The sequence below is a fragment of the Anthonomus grandis genome, chromosome 21 (assembly GCF_022605725.1).
Source record: "Anthonomus grandis grandis chromosome 21, icAntGran1.3, whole genome shotgun sequence".
Classification (NCBI taxonomy): domain Eukaryota; kingdom Metazoa; phylum Arthropoda; class Insecta; order Coleoptera; family Curculionidae; genus Anthonomus; species Anthonomus grandis.
This window is the reverse complement of record NC_065566.1, coordinates 1,044,694-1,062,779: the sequence shown is the minus strand read 5'-3', so window position 1 is coordinate 1,062,779 and position 18,086 is coordinate 1,044,694. Positions and strand designations below refer to the sequence as shown.

Sequence of the window (18,086 nt, the reverse complement as noted above, 5' to 3'; positions counted from 1 at the left end):
TAGTACAAGTACCCGAAAAATGCGATTTTATGAAAAAAGTCCATTTTTTTGCGTTTTTGCAGGTAATTGGAGGTGTCAACCTAAACTCTGATGAAATGGCTAGTGGGAACAATACTTTGACGCATGGTGGATACAAATTTTTTGCTCGTGACAGGTGGCCGGGACTTGGTTGGGTTTTTTGTAAAATTATGAATGAAAATGAACCGGAAACGATCAGGGAAAGGAAGCACCGAATCAGAAAATGAATGGGCTTTCCGAATCTGTGCATATCAATTGGGGAAATTGTGTATTGCGGCCAGGAAAATTCGGCAAACATTTTGACGTCTTCGAAAAATGCCGTTTTTTTGAAAAGTCAGTGGTTTTATACCGGGGTGAGACGAAATGAAATTTGCCCGATTATTTTATTAAAATTATTCGAATATATACACGGGTCAGTCGTAATGATCTATTTAATTGAAAATAAAAATTTAGATATTAGGTGAGTTTTTACTATTTAGTTTATTATTAATAAATGTTAACAATTCTTAAACATTGCTTTTGGGATATAAATAAAATTTTTTTGAAATTATTGATTTTTAAGGTTAGTCGAGTATCATAACTTTTTTGGTATTGGTGCGATTTGGTTGAAATTTGGTACCTAGTACCTATTTCGGATAAGATTAATAAATTTTTACAGATATTTGACATGACTATGTTTTAAGGTCACGTGACTACCTTAACTTTCTTCCTATTTGTCCGATTTGATTGAAATTTGGTATTTGGGGTTTATTTAGGATGCAATTATGAATTTTTCACAGATATTTGACATTTGACTTCCAGGTCACGTGACTATTGTAACTTTTTTGCTATTGGTCTGATTGGGTTCAAATTTGTTATTTGGGCTTTATTTAGGATGCAATTATTAATTTTTAACAGATATTTGACATTTGACTTCCGGGTCACGTGACTATTGTAACTTTTTTGCTATCGGTCCGATTGGGTTCAAATTTGGTATTTGGGCTTTATTTAGGATACAATTAATAAATTTTAACAGATAATTGACAAATTATATTTTAAAGTCACGTGACTTTCATAATTCTTTTGCTATTGATCCGATTGGGTTGAAATTTAGTATTTGGGCTTTATTTAGGATGCCAGTAATACATTTTGACAGAAATTTGACATATTGAATTTTAAAGTCACGTGACTTCCATAACTTTTTTGCTATTGATCCGATTGGGTTGAAATTTGGTATTTAGAGTTTTATTACGATGCCATTATTGAATTTTTACAAATTTTTAAAATATTGTGTTTTTAAGTCACGTGACTATCAAAATTTCTTTCGTATTCGCTCGATTTGATTGAAATTTCCTATTAGATTATATGTATATATTTATAGATAATATTTTGTATTACCCTATTGCTTTTATCTTAATTAGTTAAATTGTTTCTTAGATTTGCCTTTGAAAAAAAAATTAAAAAATCATCGGTTCAGTATGCTTTAAAGGAAACTTATCTTCTTTCATAATATTTTAGCATTATTATAGATTTTGAAAATTTTTGTCATTAAGCTTTTTCATTACTTTTTGAATGGTCTTTAGCCAGAAAAAAGAAATTTTGAATTTGGAGCATGTTTTGAAAAATTTTCATTTTGGGCCGGATTTTGTTTGAAAATCGATAAATGCAAATAAATAGGTTTTCTGTTCATTTTAGAGTCAAATCGATAATAACCTTTTTGAAAGGTATCCTGAAGTAGTACAAGAAAGAAAAATAAAAAGTTGAAATTTTTCCATAGGGCTCTTGATAATTCGATATTTATGATTAATAGTTTTTTACAATTTTCTCCGATTCTGTGATAGCTAGAATCAATTCGTTTTAATATTCGGATACCTCGTAATATTCCCGAAAACTTTTGTTTAAGACAAAAAGTTGTCAGAGTTATAGTTTATTAAGAAAAAAATAAAAACCATTTTTTCGCAATTTTTCATGACTATACCCCTTCCGATTTTGGAGCAAAAAAAATTTTTTTTTTCTTGGGTTTTTTTTACTGGAAATTGCCAACTTAGGGCTTACATTATAATTTGTCGGTTATCATTTTAAGAAAAAAAAATTATACCGTGGGAAAAAACCAGTTTTCTTTTGTTTTTCCCACATTTTTACTAATAGCTCGGCTTCTATAGCTTCGATTCAATTCGTTGATGGTTTCTTTTATTTCTTATTCTCCTCCTGTCAATTCTTTTGATATTTTATTACTATTACATTTTAAAATAAAAAGAAAAAATAAAATAAATCGACGTAAAATCCTGTTTGTTCTATTTCAATAAATAGACCCTTATGGGAACTTCTCTCTGAATTTGGTATTTATGATTTAATTAAGATACAACTAATAAATTATGACAGATACTTAACTGACATTTGAGTTTCAGCCTAGGTCACGTGACTACCGTAACTTTTTTGCTATTGGTCCGATTCTGTTGTAATTTGGTATTCAGGCTTTATTTAGAATACAATTAATATACTTTCACAGATATTTGAAATATAAGACAGTATATTGACACACAACGCGACTATATAACAAATTATGGTTCTTTGAAGCATGATACCCCAACAACTGGTCCTCTCTTTCCTTGGCAGGTAGACGTTAGCCTCCCTGACTCACCTAAGTACACCTGATAATTTTTGATTGTTTTTTTAAATTCCCTTATGGCTTTTCACAGACAAGACCTAAAGGTTCCAAACTGGTCCCCACGGACCAAAAGTATAGGAGCGAAGCGACTATACTTGTTATATAGGAGCGTCTGCGACTATATTATGCACGCGAGCCCGGGCCCGAAAAATCGTGTTTTTTTGGAAATAAAAATTCATATCTTTGGCTGTATGGTTAGCGAAACGATGAAATTTGGCATAGGGTCTCTCAATACATTGAGAATGATGGATCCGTAAACCATTTTTTTTTCCGGTACCACCAAACGGAGCGGTACTGTCTCAAAGTCAAAAATTCGTAAAAAAATGGGTCAAATTCCTTTCAGACGCGAGAACTCAAATAAAAAGCCTTTAAAAGACTTGAAATTTTTAGGACATAAGGGTCGGTGGGGGCTTAAGAGCTGTATACTTTTTGGGCCAGATCCGTATACAGGGTGAGCTACTATAAGCGAACAAAAGTGACTAAAAAAAAAATTCAAACTTCTCCAGAGGCTAAAAAAAAATTTTTATAAAAAAAGTGTTTCGGCGAAAAGACTTCGTTTTATAAGAGATTTAACATACTTGGAGCTTTTTTTTGTAAAAAATTTATTTTACGAGTTCTGGCATTTTCAGTTTTTTGGAATTTTCCGCCAAACAATACTTATTTTGGGAATTTTTTTTTTTTCAAAAAATAACTTCATCTTTTACCTTTCATATGCCATATAACCGAAATTTTTGGAAACCATACAGGGCGAGCAATAATGAACTTTACCCATGAAGGTCCGACCCGAAAATCACATTTTATTTAATAACTTTTTCGTAGTGGCACCTGGACCATTTATATTCTCAGGCATTAAATACTTTAATAACCCCATTATTTATGTAAAATTACAATCTTCCAACATTAATAGGTTCTGAGCAATTCGAATTTTCGCGTTTAATTCATTTGCCACGTCCCTGTACATGGTGAAAAGATCAGACATCATCTAAAAGATCCGAAATTTTGTTTTACAACACATACTAAAATTTCAGGGTTCCAGCGATAGTACAAGTACCCGAAAAATGCGATTTTATGAAAAAAGTCCATTTTTTTGCGTTTTTGCAGGTAATTGGAGGTGTCAACCTAAACTCTGATGAAATGGCTGGTGGGAACAATACTTTGACGCATGGTGGGTACAAATTTTTTGCTCGTGACAGGTGGCCGGGACTTGGTTGGGTTTTTTGTAAAATTATGAATGAAAATGAACCGGAAACGATCAGGGAAAGGAAGCACCGAATCAGAAAATGAATGGGCTTTCCGAATCTGTGCATATCATTTGGGGAAATTGTGTATTGCGGCCAGGAAAATTCGGCAAACATTTTGACGTCTTCGAAAAATGCCGTTTTTTTGAAATGTCAGTGGTTTTATACCGGGGTGAGACGAAATGAAATTTGCCTTATTATTTTACTAAAATTATTCGAATATATACACGGGTCAGTCGTAATGATCTATTTAATTTAAAATAAAAATTTAGATATTAGGTGAGTTTTTACTATTTAGTTTATTATTAATATATGTTAAGAATTCTTAAACATTGCTTTTGGGTTATAAATAAAAATTTTTTGAAATTATTGATTTTTAAGGTTAGTCGAGTATCATAACTTTTTTGGTATTGGTGCGATTTGGTTGAAATTTGGTACCTAGTACCTATTTCGGATAAGATTAATAAATTTTTACAGATATTTGACATGACTATGTTTTAAGGTCACGTGACTACCTTAACTTTTTTCCTATTTGTCCGATTTGACTGAAATTTGGTATTTGGGGTTTATTTAGGGTGCAATTATTAATTTTGGACTAATATTTGACATTTGACTTCCGGGTCACGTGACTATTGTAACTTTTTTTGCTATTGGTCTGATTGGGTTCAAATTTGGTATTTGGGCTTTATTTAGAATGCAATTATTAATTTTTGACTAATATTTGACATTTGACTTCCGGGTCACGTGACTATTGTAACTTTTTTGCTATGAGTCCGATTGGGTTCAAATTTGGTATTTATGCTTTATTTAGGACACAATTAATAAATTTTAACAGATAATTGACAAATTATATTTTAAAGTCACGTGACTTTCATAACTCTTTTGCTATTGATCCGATTGGGTTGAAATTTAGTATTTGGGCTTTATTTAAGATGCCAGTAATACATTTTGACAGAAATTTGACATATTGAATTTTAAAGTCACGTGACTTTCATAACTTTTTTGCTATTGATCCGATTGGGTTCAAATTTGGAATTTGGGGTTTATTTAGGATGCAATTGTTGATTTCTTACATAATTTTAAAATATTAAGTTCTAGAGTCACGTGACTATCAACATTTCCTATTCGATTGAAATTTGCTATTAGATGATATGTATATATTTGTAGATAATATTTTGTATTACCCTATTCCTTTTATCTTAATTAGTTAAATTATTTCTTAAATTTGCCTTTAAAAAAAAAATTAAAAAAATCATCGGTTCGAATACATAGGCTTTAAAGGGAACTTATCTTCTTTCGTAATATTGTAGCATTATTATAGATTTTGAAAAATTTTGTCATAAGGCTTTTTCATTACTTTTTGAATGGTCTTTAGCCAGAAAAAAGAAATTTTGAATTTGGAGCATGTTTTGAAAAATTTTCATTTTGACCCCGGATTTTGTTCGAAAATCGAAAAATGCAAAGAAATAGGTTTTCTGTTTATTTTAGAGTCAAATTGGTAATAATCTTTTTTAAAGATACTCTGAAGTAGTACAGGATAGAAAAATAAAAAATTTAAATTTTTCCATAGGGCTCTTGATATTTCGATATTTATGATTAATAGTTTTTTACAATTTTCTCCGATTCTGTGATAGCTAGAATCAATTCGTTTTAACGCACGGATACCTCGTAATATTCCCGAAAACTTTTGTTTAAGACAAAAAGTTGTCAGAGTTATATTTTATTTAGAAAAAAATAAAAACCATTTTTTTTTTAATTTTTCGTGGGTATACCCCTTTCGATTTTCGACCAAAAAAAAAAATGTTTTTTTCTAGGGTTTTTTTTGTGAAAATTACAAGTTTAGGGCTAAAACTAAAATTTGTCATAAATTATTTTAAGAAGAAAAATTATACCGTGGGAAAAAACCAGTTTTCTTTTGTTTTTCCCACATTTTTACTTATATCTCGGCTTCTATAGCTTCGATTCAATTCGTTGATGGTTTCTTTTATTTCTTATTCTCCTCCTGTCAATTCTTTTGATATTTTATTACTATTACATTTCAAAATAAAAAGAAAAATTGAAACAAATCGACGTAAAATCCCTGTTTGTTCTATTTAAATAAATAGACCCTTATGGGAACTTCTCTCTGAATTTGGTATTTATGGTTTATTTAGGATACAACTAATAAATTATGACATTTAAGTTTCAGCCTAGGTCACGTGACTACCGTAACTTTTTTGCTATTGGTCCGATTCTGTTCGAATTTGGTATTCAGGCTTTATTTAGAATACAATTAATATACTTTCACAGATATTTGAAATATAAGACATTATACTGACACACAACGCGACTATATAACAAATTATGGTTCTTTGAAGCATGATACCCCAACCACTGGTCATCTCTTTCCTTGGCATATAAACGTAGGTACACTTGATAATTTGCGATTTTTTTTAAGAAATCCTTTAAGGCCCATCACTGACAAGTCCTAAAGGTTCCAAACTGGTCCCCACGGACCAAAAGTATAGGAGCGAAGCGACTATACTTGTTATATAGGAGCGTCTGCGACTATATTATGCACGCGAGCCCGGGCCCGAAAAATCGTGTTTTTTTGGAAATAAAAATTCATATCTTTGGCTGTATGGTTAGCGAAACGATGAAATTTGGCATAGGGTCTCTCAATACATTGAGAATGATGGATCCGTGAACGATTTTTTTTTCCGGTACCACCAAACGGAGCGGTACTGTCTCAAAGTCAAAAATTCGTAAAAAAACGGGTCAAATTCCTTTCAGACGCGAGAACTCAAATAAAAAGCCTTTAAAAGACTTTAAATTTTTAGGACATAAGGGTCGGTGGGGGCTTAAGAACTGTATACTTTTTGGGCCAGATCGGTATACAGGGTGAGTTATTATAAGCGAACAAAAGTGACTAAAAAAAAAATTCAAACTTCTCCAGAGGCTAAAAAAAAATTTTTATAAAAAAAGTTTTTCGGCGAAAAGACTTCATTTTATAAGAGATTTGACATACTTGGAGCTTTTTTTTGTAAAAAAATTATTTTACGAGTTCTAGCTTTTTCAGTTTTTTGAGATTTCCCGCCAAACGATACTTATTTTGGGAAAATTTTTTTTTTCAAAAAATAACTTCATCCTTTACCTTTCATATGCTATATAACCGAAATTTTTGGGAACCATACAGGGCGAGCAATAATGAACTTTACCCATGAAGGTCCGACCTGAAAATCACATTTTATTTAATAACTTTTTAGTGGTGGCACCTGGACCATTTATGTTCTCAGGGATTAAATACTTTAATAACCCCATTATTTGTGTAAAATTACAATCTTCCAACATTAATAGGTTCTGAGCAATTCGAATTTTCGCGTTTAATTCATTTGCCACGTCCCTGTACATGGTGAAAAGATCAAACAACATCTAAAGGATCCGAAATTTTGTTTTACAACACATACTAAAATTTCAGGGTTCCAGCGATAGTACAAGTACCCGAAAAATGCGATTTTATGAAAAAAGTCCATTTTTTTGCGTTTTTGCAGGTAATTGGAGGTGTCAACCTAAACTCTGATGAAATGGCTGGTGGGAACAATACTTTGACGCATGGTGGGTACAAATTTTTTGCTCGTGACAGGTGGCCGGGACTTGGTTGGGTTTTTTGTAAAATTATGAATGAAAATGAACCGGAAACGATCAGGGAAAGGAAGCACCGAATCAGAAAATGAATCGGCTTTCCGAATCTGTGCATATCATTTGGGGAAATTGTGTATTGCGGCCAGGAAAATTCGGCAAACATTTTGACGTCTTCGAAAAATGTCGTTTTTTTGAAAAGTCAGTGGTTTTATACCGGGGTGAGACGAAATGAAATTTGCCCGATTATTTTATTAAAATTATTCGAATATATACACGGGTCAGTCGTAATGATCTATTTAATTTTAAATAAGAATTTAGATATTTGGTGAGTTTTTACTATTTAATTTATTATTAATAAATGTTAACAATTCTTAAACATTGCTTTTGGGATATAAATAAAAATTTTTTGAAATTATTGATTTTTAAGGTTAGTCGAGTATCATAACTTTTTTGGTATTGGTGCGATTTGGTTGAAATTTGGTACCTAGTACCTATTTCGGATAAGATTAAGAAATTTTAACAGATATTTGACATGACTATGTTTTAAGGTCACGTCTACCTTAACTTTCTTCCTATTTGTCCGATTTGATTGAAATTTTGTATTTGGGGTTTATTTAGGATGCAATTATTAATTTTTCACAGATATTTGACATTTGACTTCCAGGTCACGTGACTATAGTAACTTTTTTGCTATTGGTTGGGTTCAAATTTGGTATTTGGGCTTTATTTAGGATGCAATTATTAATTTTTGACAGATATTTGACATTTTACTTCCGGGTCACGTGACTATTGTAACTTTTTTGCTATGAGTCCGATTGGGTTCAAATTTGGTATTTATGCTTTATTTAGGATAAAATTAATAAATTTTAACAGATAATTGTCAAATTATATTTTAAAGTCACGTGACTTTGATAATTCTTTTGCTATTGATCCGATTGGGTTGAAATTTGGTATTTAGAGTTTTATTAGGATGCCATTATTGAATTTTTACAAATTTTTTAAATATTGCGTTTTTAAGTCACGTGACTATCAAAATTTCTTTCGTATTCGCTCGATTTGATTGAAATTTCCTATCGGATTATATGTATATATTTATAGATAATATTTTGTAGTACCCTATTGCTTTTAACTTAATTGTTTCTTAGATTTGCCTTTGAAAAACAAATTAAAAAATCATCGGTTGGATATGCTTTAAAGGGAACTTATCTTCTTTCATAATATTGTAGCATTATTATAGATTTTGAAACTTTTTGTCATTAAGCTTTTTCATTCCTTTTTGAATGGTCTTTAGCCAGAAAAAAGAAATTTGGAATTTGGAGCATGTTTTGAAAAAATTTTAATTTTGGGCCCGGTTTTGTTCGAAAATCGATAAATGCAAATAAATAGGTTTTCTGTTCATTTTAGAGTCAAATCGATAATAACCTTTTTGAAAGGTATCCTGAAGTAGTACCTGATAGAAAAATGAAAAAATGAAATTTTTTCATAGGGCTCTTGATAATTCGATATTTATGAATTATAGTTTTTTACAATTTTCTCCGAATCTGTGATAGCTATAATCAATTAGTTTTAACATTCGAATACCTCGTAATATTCCCTAGAACTTTTGTTTAAGGCAAAAAGTTGTTAGAGTTATAGTTTAGTTAGAAAAAAATAAAAACCATTTTTTCACAATTTTTCATGGCTATACCCCTTTCGATTTTGGAGCAAAAAAAAAATTTTTTTTTCTTGGGTTTTTTTTACTGGAAATTGCCAACTTAGGGCTTGCATTATAATTTGTCAATTATCATTTTAAGAAAAAAAATGGTACCGTGGAAAAAAACGAGTTTTCTTTTATTTTTTTTCACATTTTTACTAATATCTCGACTTCTATAGCTTCGATTCAATTCGTTGATGGTTTTTATTATTCCTTATTCTCCTCCTGTTAATTCTTTTTATATTTTATTACAATTGCCTTTCGAAATAAAACTGAAAAATTAAAAAATCGATGTAAAATCCCGGTTGTCTTATCCCTATACATAGGCTCTTATGGAATCTAATTTTTCCCTTTATATTATGCCACTCGTATAAATCGTGGAAGATTTTGTCATAAAGCTTTTTTATTAGTTTTTGAATGGTCTTTAACCAGAAAAAAGAAATTTTGAATTCGGAGCATATTTTGGAAAAATGGTCATTTTGACCCCGGATTTTGTTCGAAAATCGAAAAATGCAGAGAAATAGGTTTTCCGTTCATTTTAGAGTCAAATTGGTAATAATCTTTTTTAAAGATACTCTGAAGTAGTACAGGTTAGAAAAATAAAAAATTGAAATTTTTCCATAGGGCTCTTGATAATTCGATATTTATGTTTAGTAGTTTTCTCTAATTTTCTCCGATTGTATAATAGCTAGAACCGATTCGTTTTGACAGGCGAATACCTCTTATTATAGCGAAGAACTCTTATTTAATACAAGAAGTTGTCAGATTTATAGTTTATTTATAAAAAAATAAAAACCATTTTATCGCAACTTTTCATGGCTATACCCCTTTCGATTTTCGACCAAAAAAAAAAAAAATTTTTTCTTGGGTTTTTTTTGTGAAAATTACAAGTTTAGGGCTAAAACTAAAATTTATCATAAATTATTTTAAGAAAAAAAATGATACCGTGGGAAAAAACCAGTTTTTTTTTGTTTTTCCCACATTTTTACTAATATCTCGGCTTCTATAGCTTCGATTCAATTCGTTGATGGTTTTTTTATTTCTTATTCTCCTCCTGTCAATTCTTTTGATATTTTATTACTATTACATTTTAAAATAAAAAGAAAAATTAAAACAAATCGACGTAAAATCCTGTTTGTTCTATTTCAATAAATAGACCCTTATGGGAACTTCTCTCTGAATTTGGTATTTATGGTTTATTTAGGATACAACTAATAAATTATGACAGATAACTGACATTTGAGTTTCAGCCCAGGTCACGTGACTACCGTAACTTTTTTGCTATTGGTCCGATTCTGTTGTAATTTGGTATTCAGGCTTTATTTAGGATACAATTAATATATTTTAACAGATATTTGAAATATAAAACAGTATATTGACACACAACGCGACTATATAACAAATTATGGTTCTTTGAAGCATGATACCCCAACCACTGGTCATCTCTTTTCTTGACATATAAACGTTGGTACACCTGATAATTTTTGTTTTTTTTTAGAATTCCTTTATAGCCATTCACAGACAAGACCTAAAGGTTCCAAACTGGTCCCCACGGACCAAAAGTATAGGAGCGAAGCGACTATACTTGTTATATAGTCGCAGACTATATTATGCACGCCACGTCGGGCCCGAAAAATCGTGTTTTTTTGGAAATAAAAATTCATATCTTTGGCTGTATGGCTAGCGAAACGATGAAATTTGGCATAGGGTCTCTCAATACATTGGGAATGATGGATCCGTAAACGATTTTTTTTTCCGGTACCACCAAACGGAGCGGTACTGTCTCAAAGTCAAAAATTCGTAAAAAAATTGGTAAAAATCGAGTTGCTCACGAGATCTCAATTTTAAAGCGTTTAATCGAGCTGAAATTTTCAGGATATATAGGCTCTTGGGGCTTACGTGTCTGTATACTTTTTGGGCCAGATCGGTATACCGGGTGAGTTATTATAAGCGAACAAAAGTGACTAAAAAAAAAATTCAAACTTCTCCAGAGGCTAAAAAAAAATTTTTATAAAAAAAGTGTCTCGGCGAAAAGACTTCGTTTTATAAGAGATTTAACATACTTGGAGCTTTTGTTTGTAAAAAATTTATTTTACGAGTTCTGGCATTTTCAGTTTTTTGGAATTTTCCGCCAAACGATACTTATTTCGGAAAAAAAGTTTTTTCAAAAAATAGCTTCATCCTTTATCTTTCATATGCCATATAACCGAAATTTTCGTAAGCCATACAGGGCGAGCAATAATGAACTTTACCCATGAAGGTCCGACCCGAAAATCACATTTTATTTAATAACTTTTTCGTAGTGGCATCTGGACCATTTATATTCTCAGGCATTAAATACTTTAATAACCCCAGTATTTGTGTAAAATTACAATCTTCCAACTTTAATAGGTTCTGAGCAATTCGAATTTTCGCGTTTAATTCATTTGCGGCGTCCCTGTACATGGTGAAAAGATCAAACAACATCTAAAGGATCCGAAATTTTGTTTTACAACACATACTAAAATTTCAGGGTTCCAGCGATAGTACAAGTACCCGAAAAATGCGATTTTATGAAAAAAGTCCATTTTTTTGCGTTTTTGCAGGTAATTGGAGGTGTCAACCTAAACTCTGATGAAATGGCTAGTGGGAACAATACTTTGACGCATGGTGGGTACAAATTTTTTGCTCGTGACAGGTGGCCGGGACTTGGTTGGGTTTTTTGTAAAATTATGAATGAAAATGAACCGGAAACGATCAGGGAAAGGAAGCACCGAATCAGAAAATGAATGGGCTTTCCGAATCTGTGCATATCATTTGGGGAAATTGTGTATTGCGGCCAGGAAAATTCGGCAAACATTTTGACGTCTTCGAAAAATGCCGTTTTTTTGAAAAGTCAGTGGTTTTATACCGGGGTGAGACGAAATGAAATTTGCCCGATTATTTTATTAAAATTATTCGAATATATACACGGGTCAGTCGTAATGATCTATTTAATTTAAAATAAAAATTTAGATATTAGGTGAGTTTTTACTATTTAGTTTATTATTAATAAATGTTAACAATTCTTAAACATTGCTTTTGGGATATAAATAATTTTTTTTTTAAATTATTGATTTTTAAGGTTAGTCGAGTATCATAACTTTTTTGGTATTGGTGCGATTTGGTTGAAATTTGGTACCTAGTACCTATTTCGGATAAGATTAATAAATTTTTACAGATATTTGACATGACTATGTTTTAGGGTCACGTGACTACCTTAACTTTCTTCCTATTTGTCCGATTTGATTGAAATTTGGTATTTGGGGTTTATTTAGGATGCAATTATTAATTTTTCACAGATATTTGACATTTGACTTTCAGGTCACGTGACTATCGTAACTTTTTTGCTATTGGTCTGATTGGGTTCAAATTTGGTATTTGGGCTTTATTTAGGATGCAATTATTAATTTTTGAAAGATATTTGACATTTGACTTCCGGGTCACGTGACTATTGTAACTTTTTTGCTATGAGTCCGATTGGGTTCAAATTTGGTATTTATGCTTTATTTAGGACACAATTAATAAATTTTAACAGATAATTGACAAATTATATTTTAAAGTCACGTGACTTCCATAACTTTTTTGCTATTGATCCGATTGGGTTCAAATTTGGTATTTGGGGTTTATTTAAGATGCAATTGTTGATTTTTTACAAAATTTTAAAATATTGAGTTCTAGGGTCACGTGACTATCAAAATTTCCTATTTGATTGAAATTGGCTATTAGATGATATGTATATATTTGTAGATAATATTTTGTATTACCCTATTCCTTTTATCATATTTTGTTAAATTATTTCTTAAATTTGCCTTTAAAAAAAAAATTAAGAAATCATCGGTTCGAATACATAGGCTTTAAAGGGAACTTATGTTCTCTCGTAATATTGTGGCATTATTATAGATTTTGAAAAATTTTGTCATAAAGCTTTTTTATTACTTTCTGAGTGGTCTTTAGCCAGAAGAAAGAAATTTTGAATTTGGAGCATGTTTTGAAAAAATTTTCATTTTGGGCCCGATTTTGTTCGAAAATCGATAAATGCAAATAAATAGGTTTTCTGTTCATTTTAGAGTCAAATCGATAATAACCTTTTTGAAAGGTATCCTGAAGTAGTACAAGATAGAAAAATAAAAAGTTGAAATTTTTCCATAGGGCTCTTGATAATTCGATATTTATGATTAATAGTTTTTTACAATTTTCTCCGAATCTGTGATAGCTATAATCAATTAGTTTTAACATTCAAATACCTCGTAACATTCCCTAGAACTTTTGTTTAAGAGAAAAAGTTGTCAGAGTTATAGTTTATTTAGAAAAAAATAAAAACCATTTTTTCGCAATTTTTCATGGCTATACCCCTTTCGATTTTGGAGCAAAAAAAAAATTTTTTTTCTTGGGTTGTTTTTACTGGAAATTGCCAACTTAGGGCTTACATTATAATTTGTCGGTTATCATTTTAAGAAAAAAAATGCTACCGTGGGAAAAAACGAGTTTTCTTTTATTTTTTTTTACATTTTTACTAATATCTCGACTTCTATAACTTCTCTCTAATTTTGGTATTTATGGTTTATTTAGGATACAACTAATAAATTATGACAGATAACTGACATTTGAGTTTCAGCCCAGGTCACGTGACTACCGTAACTTTTTTGCTATTGGTCCGATTCTGTTGGAATTTGGTACTCAGGCAAAATTTAGAATACAATTAATATATTTTGACAGATATTTGAAATATAAGACAGTATATCGACACACAACGCGACTATATAACAAATTATGGTTCTTTGAAGCATGATACCCCAACCACTGGTCATCTCTTTCCTTGGCATATAAACGTTGGTACACCTGATAATTTTTGTTTTGTTTTAAGAAATCCTCTAAGGCCCATCACTGACAGGACTTAGAGGTTCCAAACTGGTCCCCACGGACCAACAGTATAGGAGCGAAGCGACTATACTTGTTATATAGTCGCAGACTATATTATGCACGCCACGTCGGGCCCGAAAAATCGTGTTTTTTTGGAAATAAAAATTCATATCTTTGGCTGTATGGTTAGCGAAACGATGAAATTTGGCATAGAGTCTCTCAATACATTGAGAATGACGGATCCGTAAACGATTTTTTTTTCGGGTACCACCAAACGGAGCGGTACTGTCTCAAAGTCAAAAATTCGTAAAAAAACGGGTCAAATTCCTTTCAGACGCGAGAACTCAAATAAAAAGCCTTTAAAAAACTTTAAATTTTTAGGACATAAGGGTCGGTGGGGGCTTAAGAACTGTATACTTTTTGGGCCAGATCGGTATACAGGGTGAGTTGTTATAAGCGAACAAAAGTGACTTAAAAAAAAATTCAAACTTCTCCAGAGGCTAAAAAAAAAATTTTATAAAAAAAGTGTTTCGGCGAAAAGACTTCGTTTTATAAGAGATTTGACATACTTGGAGCTTTTTTTTGTAAAAAATTTATTTTACGAGTTCTGGCATTTTCAGTTTTTTAGGATTTTCCGCCAAACGATACTTATTTTGGGAAAATTTTTTTTTTCAAAAAATAACTTCATCCTTTACCTTTTATATGCCATATAACCGAAATTTTTGGGAACCATACAGGGTGAGCAATAATGAACTTTACCCATGAAGGTCCGACCCGAAAATCACATTTTATTTAATAACTTTTTAGTGGTTGCACCTGGACAATTTATATTCTCAGGCATTAAATACTTTAATAACCCCATTATTTGTGTAAAATTACAATCTTCCAACTTTAATAGGTTCTGAGCAATTCGAATTTTCGCGTTTAATTCATTTGCCGCGTCCCTGTACATGGTGAAAAGATCAGACATCGTCTAAAAGATCCGAAATTTTGTTTTACAACACATACTAAAATTTCAGGGTTCCAGCGATAGTACAAGTACCCGAAAAATGCGATTTTATGAAAAAAGTCCATTTTTTTGCGTTTTTGCAGGTAATTGGAGGTGTCAACCTAAACTCTGATGAAATGGCTAGTGGGAACAATACTTTGACGCATTGTGGTTACAAATTTTTTGCTCGTAACAGGTGGCCGGGACTTGGTTGGGTTTTTTGTAAAATTATGAATGAAAATGAACCGGAAACGATCAGGGAAAGGAAGCACCGAATCAGAAAATGAATGGGCTTTCCGAATCTGTGCATATCAATTGGGGAAATTGTGTATTGCGGCCAGGAAAATTCGGCAAACATTTTGACGTCTTCGAAAAATGCCGTTTTTTTGAAAAGTCAGTGGTTTTATACCGGGGTGAGACGAAATGAAATTTGCCCGATTATTTTATTAAAATTATTCGAATATATACACGGGTCAGTCGTAATGATCTATTTAATTTAAAATAAAAATTTAGATATTAGGTGAGCTTTTACTATTTAGTTTATTATTAATAAATGTTAATAATTCTTAAACATTGCTTTTGGGTTATAAATAAAAAATTTTTGAAATTATTGATTTTTAAGGTTAGTCGAGTATCATAACTTTTTTGGTATTGGTGCGATTTGGTTGAAATTTGGTACCTAGTACCTATTTCGGATAAGATTAATAAATTTTTACAGATATTTGACATGACTATGTTTTAGGGTCACGTGACTACCTTAACTTTCTTCCTATTTGTCCGATTTGAATGAAATTTGGTATTTGGGGTTTATTTAGGATGCAATTATTAATTTTTCATAGATATTTGACATTTGACTTCCAGGTCACGTGACTATCGTAACTTTTTTGCTATTGGTCTGATTGGGTTCAAATTTGGTATTTGGGCTTTATTTAGGATGCAATTATTAATTTTTGACAGATATTTGACATTTGACTTCCGGGTCACGTGACTATTGTAACTTTTTTGCTATGAGTCCGATTGGGTTCAAATTTGGTATTTATGCTTTATTTAGGACACAATTAATAAATTTTAACAGATAATTGTCAAATTATATTTTAAAGTCACGTGACTTTGATAATTCTTTTGCTATTGATCCGATTGGGTTGAAATTTGGTATTTAGAGTTTTATTAGGATGCCATTATTGAATTTTTACAAATTTTTAAAATATTGCGTTTTTAAGTCACGTGACTATCAAAATTTCTTTCGTATTCGTCCGATTTGATTGAAATTTCCTATTAGATTATATGTATATATTTATAGATAATATTTTGTAGTACCCTATTGCTTTTAACTTAATTGTTTCTTAGATTTGCCTTTGAAAAACAAATTAAAAAATCATCGGTTGGATATGCTTTAAAGGGAACTTATCTTCTTTCATAATATTGTAGCATTATTATAGATTTTGAAAATTTTTGTCATTAAGCTTTTTCATTCCTTTTTGAATGGTCTTTAGCCAGAAAAAAGAAATTTGGAATTTGGAGCATGTTTTGAAAAAATTTTAATTTTGGGCCCGGTTTTGTTCGAAAATCGATAAATGCAAATAAATAGGTTTTCTGTTCATTTTAGAGTCAAATCGATAATAACCTTTTTGAAAGGTATCCTGAAGTAGTACCTGATAGAAAAATAAAAAAATGAAATTTTTTCATAGGGCTCTTGATAATTCGATATTTATGAATTATAGTTTTTTACAATTTTCTCCGAATCTGTGATAGCTATAATCAATTAGTTTTTAAATTCGAATACCTCGTAATATTCCCTAGAACTTTTGTTTAAGGCAAAAAGTTGTTAGAGTTATAGTTTAGTTAGAAAAAAATAAAAACCATTTTTTCACAATTTTTCATGGCTATACCCCTTTCGATTTTGGAGCAAAAAAAAAAATTTTTTTTCTTGGGTTTTTTTTACTGGAAATTGCCAACTTAGGGCTTGCATTATAATTTGTCAATTATCATTTTAAGAAAAAAAATGGTACCGTGGAAAAAAAACGAGTTTTCTTTTATTTTTTTTCACATTTTTACTAATATCTCGACTTCTATAGCTTCGATTCGATTCGTTGATGGTTTCTTTTATTTCTTATTCTCCTCCTGTCAATTCTTTTGATATTTTATTACTATTATATTTCAAAACAAAAAGGAAAATTAAAACAAATCGACGTAAAATCCCTGTTTGTTCTATTTCAATAAATAGACCCTTATGGGAACTTCTCTCTGAATTTGGTATTTATGGTTTCTTTAGGATACAAGGAATAAATTATGACAGATAACTGACATTTGAGTCAGCCTAGGTCACATGACTACCGTAACTTTTTAGCTATTGGTCCGATTCTGCTCGAATTTGGTATTCAGGCTTTATTTAGAATACAATTAATATACTTCGACAGATATTTGAAATATAAGATAGTATACTAACACAACGCGACTATATAACAAATTATGGTTCTTTGAAGCATGATACCCCAACCACTGGTCATCTCTTTCCTTGGCATATAAACGTTGGTACACCTGACAATTTTGGTTTTTTTTTTAAGAATTCCTTTATAGCCATTCACAAACAAGACCTAAAGGTTCCAAACTGGTCCCCACGGACCAAAAGTATAGGAGCGAAGCGACTATACTTGTTATATAGTCGCAGACTATATTATGCACGCCACGTCGGGCCCGAAAAATCGTGTTTTTTTGGAAATAAAAATTCATATCTTTGGCTGTATGGCTAGCGAAACGATGAAATTTGGCATAGGGTCTCTCAATACATTGGGAATGATGGATCCGTAAACGATTTTTTTTTCCGGTACCACCAAACGGAGCGGTACTGTCTCAAAGTCAAAAATTCGTAAAAAAACGGCTCAAAATTCATTTTTGCACGAGATCTCAATTTTAACGCTGTCAAAAAAATTGAAATTTTTAGGCATAAAAGACTTTATAGTAATTCATGTCTGTAAATCGCACCAATACCAAAAAAGTTAT

At 31.1% G+C, this 18,086-nt stretch overlaps 2 protein-coding genes across 13 annotated transcripts in view; both read left to right on the top strand.

Moving 5' to 3' along the window:
* Window positions 1–18,086, top strand: part of LOC126748056 (uncharacterized) — a 1,030,708-nt gene that overhangs the window by 322,587 nt on the left and 690,035 nt on the right. The gene's annotated exons all lie outside the window — the stretch shown is intronic.
* LOC126748063 (uncharacterized) overlaps window positions 1–18,086 on the top strand; it is a 173,665-nt gene that overhangs the window by 39,551 nt on the left and 116,028 nt on the right. The gene's annotated exons all lie outside the window — the stretch shown is intronic.